The following is an 8,384-nucleotide window of genomic DNA, read 5'->3' on the forward strand; positions in this document are numbered from 1 at the left end:
GTGTTTCAGTTTCTGGGGACTCTTCTGTCGGGGATATCAGAATAGTGAGAGAATTTTTGGATGTATTTCCCGAAGAGTTACCAGGTTTACCTCTAAATCAGAAAGTTGAGTTTGGCATTGAGTTTCTACCAGGTACAGCTCTGATATCCATCACTCCATATCGTATGGCACCGAATGAGCTTAAGACTCAACTTTATGAACTTTTAGATCGTGGTTTCATCCGTCTTAGCGTGTCTCCGTGGGGCACGGGTTTTGTTTCTGAAGAAAAAAGATGGTACCATGAGGATGTGCATCGACTACTAATAGTTGAATAAACTGACTGTGAAGAATAAGTACCCACTTCTAAGGATCGACGATCTGTTTGATCAGTTTCATGGGGCTGTGGTATTCTTGAAAATAGATCTCTGTTCTGGGTATCATCAGCTTAGAGTTAAGGAAGTTGATATTCATAAGACGAAATTTAGGACTCGTTATGGGCACTACGAGTTCCTAGTTATGTCCTTTGGTTTGACGAATGCTCCGGTTGCATTCATGGATCTGATGGACTAATTTTTTCAACCGTATCTGGATCAGTTCATCATAGTCTTCATCTATGATCTTTTGGTGTACTCTAAGAATGAGGATGAGCATGATGAGCATATTAGGGTAGTGCTTCAGATACTCCGGGAGAAATAACTCTACGCTAAGTTAAGTAAATGTGAGTTCTGGTTGCGAGAGGTAACATTTCTAGGGCATATGGTTTCTGCTAAGGGGATCCGAGTTGATCCTAAAAAGATTAAGACTGTACTTGATTAGAAACAGCCTAAGAACGTATCTGAGATCTGCAGCTTTCTAGAACTAACGTATCTGAGATCCGCAATTTTCTAGAACTTGCGGGTTATTATCGGAGGTTTGTTGAAAGGTTCTCACTAATTGCAGCTCCTTTGACTAAGCTTTTACGAAAGAATGTTCCTTTCGTCTGGACTGATGTGCAACAATCGAGCTTTGAAAAGCTCAAATCTGTTTTGACTCAGGCTCTTATTCTGATACAGCCTTAATCTGGTAGAGAGTTTGTGGTTTACAGCGATACGTTGCATGTCGATTTGGGATGTGTACTGATGCAAGATGGTAAGGTTATGGCTTATGTGTCCCGTTAGCTTAAGTCACACGAGAGGAATTATCTGACGCACGATCTCGAGTTAGCTGCCGTAGTGTTTGCTTTAAAGATCTAGAGGCACTATCTGTATGGTGAGAGGTGTATCACCTACACCGATCACAAGAGCCTCAAGTATCTTATTACTCAAAAGGAGTTGAATGTTAGGTAGCGTCAATGGATTGAGCTGCTCAAAGATTATGATTGTACGATAGAGTATTATCCCGGTAAGACCAATGTGGTGGCAGATGCTCCCAGTTGTAGAGCGATGTTCGCTCGTCTTACTTTGTTCGATGATGGAGGTATGTTAGCCGAATTGCAAGTTAAGCCGACTTGGATTGGTCAGATTCGAGATAAACAACTAGGAGATGATTCTCTGGTTCTGCGATTCCGTCAGGTTGAGAGCAGTAGTGCATTTAATTTTGGACTGAATAAATATAGGGTTTTGTATTTTTGAGGTTGGGTTTGTGTATCAAATGATTCTGATTTGAAACAATCGATTTTGAGGGAGGAGCATAGTACCCCTTATTCTATGCATCCTGGTGGTAATAAGATGTATCAAGATCTCCGTGAACTGTACTAGTGGGCGGGTTTGAAACGTGAGGTAACAAATTTTGTTGCTTGTTGTCTAACGTGCCAGCAAGTTAAGGCTGAGCACCACTTGTCTTCGGGTTTGCTACAACATGTTAAGATTCCCTTGTGAAAATGAGAATGAGTGATGATGGACTTCGTTAGTGGGTTACCCTTGACACCCACTAAGAAAGATTTTGTTTGGGTCATCGTCGATCGATTAATCAAGTTCGCCCATTTTATTCAGGTTCAGATGGACTACTCTCTGTAGAAGTTAGCGAAACTCTATATTTCTGAGATTGTGAGACTGCATGGGGTTCTAGTTTCGATAATCTCTAATAGGGATCCTTACTTCACTTCTCGGTTCTGGAAGAAACTGTATGAGGCTCTGGGTTCAAGATTAGACTTTAGTACTACGTTCCACCCTAAGACCGATGGTCAATCTGATAGGGTGATTTATATATTGGAGGATATATATCAGAGTTGTGTGATTGATTTTCGAGGTATTTGAAAGGATTTCCTGCCATTAGTTGAGTTCTCCTATAACAATAGTTTCATGGCACCTTACGAGGCTCTATATGGTTGTAAGGGTCGTACTCTGCTATGTTGGACTGAGTTAGGTGAACGATGGGTTTTGGATCCTGAGTATGTTTCTGAGATTGAAGATAAGGTTAGACTAGTTCGGGATAGTTTGAAGGTGACTTCTGATAGATGGAAGTCCTATGCGGATCTAAAAAGGAGGGATATCGAGTACGCTGTGGTGATTTCGTATTTCTTAATGTATCTCCGTGGAAGAATGTTTTGAGGTTTGGTCGTAAGGGTAAGTTGAGCCCTAGGTTCATTGGGTTGTATCGGATTCTAAAGCGTGTAGGACTGATTGCTTATCAGTTAGAGATACCTCCAGGGTTAGACCGTATCCATGATGTATTTCACATCTCGATGTTTAGGCGGCATCGGTCTGATCCATCTTACGTCATCCCTGTTGAGGAGATCGAGGTTAGACCAAATTTGACGTTTGAAAAAGAGCTTATTAAGATTTTGGATCGAGATGTTAAGGTTCTGAAGAGGAAGTCCATACCGTTAGTAAATGTTTTGTGGCGGAATCATGACACCAAGGAAGCCACATGGGAACCTGAGGACTTGATGCATCAGCAGTATCATCATCTATTCGGATCAGGTAAATTTCGAGGCCAAAATTTCTTTCAGGGGGTAGAGTTGTAACACTATGAATAATTTATTTCTATTTTTTTTTATAAATCCTAATGCAACCAAGTATCTGCTTTAATGGTTAAGTGTTTTGGGGGTGTGTGTGAGGTCTTAGGTTCAAGTCTTACTTTTGACAAATTCTGTTATTTTTTATCCTAACTTTATCCCTGTTGGGTGGGCTTATGTAGTATTGTTTGTAAACTCATATCAGAATGAGCATGCTGGTTCGAGTGGTAAGGAGTTAGCATGTTGGAGGTCTTGTGTTTGAATTTTCGCATGAGCGTGGGTGATAATTTTTGGTGACGGTGAATGATAGTGGTTCGATGGTAATGGGGTTTTGAGTTAGTTAGGTGGTTAAGGGATGTAGATGTAATGGGATTTGACTTAATTATTTTATTTTATTTCATTTTATTCTATTTTCTCAAAAATTTCTCCCTTTTCCAATTTCTGGCGTTCTTTTTCTTTATGATTTCTTTCTATCAAAATTTCTTTTCTTTTTCTTTTTTCTGCCAAAATTATTCTTCCAAAATCCCGGTGATACGATTTTTGAACTCTTCGTGTGTTTGGTAAGTAAGGGTAGTGAGTTTTGTTTGAATTAAGGGTAAATGTTTTAACTGTTCTATTCCAATTATGGTCCTTTCAGTAATGTGATTCTGGGTTGTTTGGCAACGAATCGTGAGGAACAAAATTTTTCTCCTACAAAATCATAGTCGGGTTTGTTCATGAAGTTGGGTAAGTAGGAAGCATTTTAATTTCACTGTTGAAGGTTTCGTTGGTTTGGTTTATTTGTAGATTAAAAACTAATTTTGGGAGCATGTAATGTTGTTTGTAGGTTTTAATGGGCTCGGGATTGCTTATGCGTCAAAATCAAACCAGGAGTGTACCCCTAATGTGAGAAAATGAGGCTCGGTAAAAGCTGAAAATTGGGTCTGTCGACGCCACACAGGTGTGACTGATGAAGGTGTGCTCATGCGCTTGACATAGTCGTGTGATGATGTGAGTATGACCGTATGAGCCACACGGGCTAGGCCAGGTTAGGCGTGTGGGCCACACGGGCGTCTAAGTTTTGGATCAGGCCTTGTGGGCTTAGAATTTTTAAATGTTTCCTCGTGTCGCACAAGTCGTTCCGATCGACTATGGGCCTACTGTAGGGTTTGTAAGGGCTAACCAAACTCTACTTCATGTGATCTGATACTCTAGTAGACTGATTTTTGTAGGAAACTAATATGTATGCCTGACTATACTGTTAAGTATGTATTTATTTGTATACGAGCATGTTAAGCATGTTTATTCTGTTATTTTGGCATCTATATTCTGTATCTGTGTTTGGGGTGGGATTTGTATATGTGGAGGAAGTGATCTGTACGGCGACGTTTCGCCTATATTCTAGCAGCTTGACTGCATATTATCTGTTATGTGTCGCATCGACACTATATGGTGTGCAGGGATAGATGGTGTGATGGGATGGTCAAAGATGGTGTGTAGAGGATGGGGGTAGGATTAAATATATCTTTTCTGTTAATCTAACTATGATATCCCTATCTGTTATGGACTTAGGTTCGAATATGTATCTGATTGTATATGAAATACTGTGTATGTTGCATGAGTATTTTTGTTGGGTTACACACTGAGTTTACAAAAACTCACATCTAATTGTCTATTCTGTTCAGGTAATCTAGAAGCATAGGCGGGTCGGTGCGACGGAGGCTCAGTAGTGACCACTTGACAGGAAACTGTTTTCATTATTATAATTTAATGGTTTTTATTGAAATTTCGGCATTCGTGAGAGTTTTCTAATTTTTGGACTCTCCGAAATTTTTGAACTGTTTGGTTTAAAATTTTTATTTGGTTGCGTTTTGATTTCTAAACTGTGACGATTGGAAAAAAATATCGATTTTACGCGAATAAATGTTATGTTTTAAAAGCACGAGCATGGTTTTGATTTAAACGGTTTTTCAAACTTCCGCTGCGAAATGATTTGGTTAACCACAAAGGATAACATGTAACGGTCAATAATAAATATATAAATGAATACGTTTTATTAAACTTGGACGTTTTATCGAAGTATCATCGGTTTGAAACCCTTATTTGTGACACTCTCGGATTCGGCCATAATGTCTAGGCCGGGTTTGGAGTGTTACAATCTTATTAAGTGGAAGTCAATCAAGATTTAGATAAGTTTTGATGTACTTAAAACTCTAATAGTAATTAGAAGTAGAGTTCTATTTCATTTATACTTCTTATGTCTATAAATATAGACTTTGGAGAAGCATTGTAGATGATTTTGATTGATTAAAAAAATACGCTCTCTCTTTTAAACTCTCATTTTCTTTGTTCTTTACTCTTTGTCGATTTATTTTATAACATGTTATCGGTACTATTCTCTTTTATTTTGTAATACGGTGACTCAAAATCTACTACTCAGGTTGTTGTTGATTGCCTTCTAGAGCTATTGCAATTTTAATATTCAATTTAGGCCTGCGCACTATGGGTAATCATTAGAGCCTTTAACCACTCAAATCTTCAGGTATATTTTATTATAATTTATTTATTATATCATGTTTATTATAATTGGAGACTAAAAATGACAACATGAATAGATAGATTCTGATTTGAAATCCATGTATGTTTGCGATGGTGATTATGAAATTAAGAACCATGGAGGCATTTAGAAGTCTGTCCTACTAGATTTGTTGTATTCCTCGAAGTGAATGTGAACATAAAGAAAATAAAAGATATAATCATGGACCACTAAAAGTGGGAACATAGTACTAAATAAGAGAACACTGAGAGTTCTCAAGATAACTCTTCAAAGGGTAAAGATAACTTATGTTATCAATGTGATATGAAAGATTATTGGCCACATATGTGGCATATGCCCAAATATTTTGTTTTTGTTAATATTCTTTGAGGAAGGATATGAGAATGTAATAATGAATTCTGTTATTACATATAGAAAATATTTATCTTATTTGGTACTAAAAAAAAACAAATATTATTCCACTATTTTATAGTACAAAATTAATTGAAAGCTCTAGAAGAGCTAATATATCAATATCTAAGAAAACACAAAATTTGTGATGGTTAATGTATTAGTTTTAAAAGATATTCAATATATTGGATATCATATTAAAATTGTGAATGGGAAAAATATTATATTTCATATGAATCAAAAGAGGATTGGGTTATTTATATTTTGAATCGAACTCGAGACCTCTCGCACCCTAAGTGAGAATCATACCACTAGAACAAATGCCCTACATTTGAAAGATTTTGGCGTATTCATTGAATCCCTGAAGCGATTATTGCATATAATTGTTTGGAAATTATATTTATTTTGTTGACTTAGTGGAATTATAAACTTCACATTGATTTAGACATTTCTAGTAGTAAATGTCACAATAGTACTTATATGTGGATAAAAAGTAAATGGAAAAACAGTAAAAGTATCAATTTGTCACAATTTGTATTGACATTATTAGTACAATTGAAATGCATGTTAAAGTAAACCAGAAGTTTACTGATACAAATGTATTTACTACTTGGCGTGACCAATTAGACCACCCTGGATAAAATATGATATGAAAATTAATTGAGAATTCATATGGATATTCATTAAAGAACCAGAAGATTCTTTAATTTAAAGAATTCTCATTTGTTACTTGTTCTCAATGAAAATTGATTATTAGAAACTCACTAGCTAAAGCTGATATTTAATGTCTTGCATTTCTGAAATGAATATGGGTCCATTCATCCACCATTGGATGATTTTGATATTATACGATTCATGGTAGATGCATCTACAAATAATCACATATGTGTTATCAACTTGCAACCTGTCGTTTGCAAGATTGCTTATTTAAATAATTAATTTTAGATTATGCAATTAAGACAATTCATATTGCTAAAGCTGATGAGTTTATATCTCAGCCTTTTATTGAATGAGTTTGAAAATTTTTCGTAAAAGCTTGTTCTTTATGAGCACAATGGTTTAGAGAAATTATTCATTGAATGCCTCTGATTAATGTCAAAACCATTACTTATGAGAATTAAACTTTCTATTTCAACATGAAATTATGTCGATTTACATGTTGTACGCATCAAGTCAATAAGTTATAAAAACTCCCCATTGCAATTGGTTTTTGGTCAAGAGCTAAATATTTCTCATCTCTGAATTTTTGTATGTGCGTATATGTTCCAATTGCTCTACCACAACAAAGGTGAGTGAATACTCAAAGAAAGTTGGGAATATATATTAATTACAAGTCTCCTTGTATTATTATATGTTTTTAATGTATTAGAGATTCAATTATGACATGATTTGTGATTGCTATTTTGATTCGAGAGTTTTCCCGACATTTGGGGGAGAGACATAGTAACTTGTAATGAGTTAGGGGGAGAGTAATTTGAACCAGAAGTTCAACAATGATAACTCATTACAAGTTCAAAATATGAAAATTCTCATAAAAATAATTCTTCTAGATGGTCATATAGTGGAGGCGGGTACTCCAGAATAGACCCAATATATAACAAAAACTCCAAAAGATATTCAGGTACCTAAAACTGAAGATTAAAATAGTGAAAATAAGATATCTCAATAAGTTATGTCAATGTGAGAAAATGTCAAATCGATAAGAAAAGTGGTCGACAATGGTTTTGCATGCAATATTATTGTTGAAATAATAAAATAAAAGGAGGATCTTGAATAAATCTATTAAGAAGTATAGATATGGAATAGATTGTTCAAAATAGAAAATGCAATTCAAGTACAATTAAATTTGTGGAGTTTTTTTACCATTAGTCCAAATATCTAAAGGTATAAAGCCAATAAGGGTACAAATGAAGTAGTTTTGCAAAAAAATAGAATAAAATATGAAGTTTTGCTAAGTCTTGGCATTGATTATGAAAATATATAATATTCTTTTGTGGTGGATGCAATAACCTTTAGATATATTATTAAACCGGCGGTTCATAAAAGATTTAATTTGTGTCTAATGGTTGTTGTTACAACGTTTAAGAATCACTATATAGCAAAGTTTATATTAAAATCCTTGAAGGATTTAGAATGCCAAAAGCATATTGAAATTATAGGAAGCTGCTCATTTATATTAAGTAAAATAATTGAACATATGTGGTAAATTTGACTTAGTGAATAGTAGTTGAAGGAGAATTATAAAATGATCCAAAATACCTATTTGTGTTTTTATAGAAGAATCATGATTAAAGTTTGCTATGATCATTGTTGAAACTCCTGAAGAGATCAAAATATATTTCTCCCAAATTTTCCCTCACTCATGACTTTCAAAAGAATGGTGATATAAATGCTTATTTGAAAAGCTAGTATTCAAGATTGAATACGTAGAATATGATATATTACGTGATGTTTTCATGAGGGGGAGTAAATACGCGCTGTACTCTTTTTTCCTTAACCAACTTTTTATCCCATTGGGTTGTCCTGGTAAAGGTTTTTAACAAG

This window comes from Gossypium raimondii, chromosome 11 (assembly GCF_025698545.1).
Source record: "Gossypium raimondii isolate GPD5lz chromosome 11, ASM2569854v1, whole genome shotgun sequence".
NCBI lineage: Eukaryota > Viridiplantae > Streptophyta > Magnoliopsida > Malvales > Malvaceae > Gossypium > Gossypium raimondii.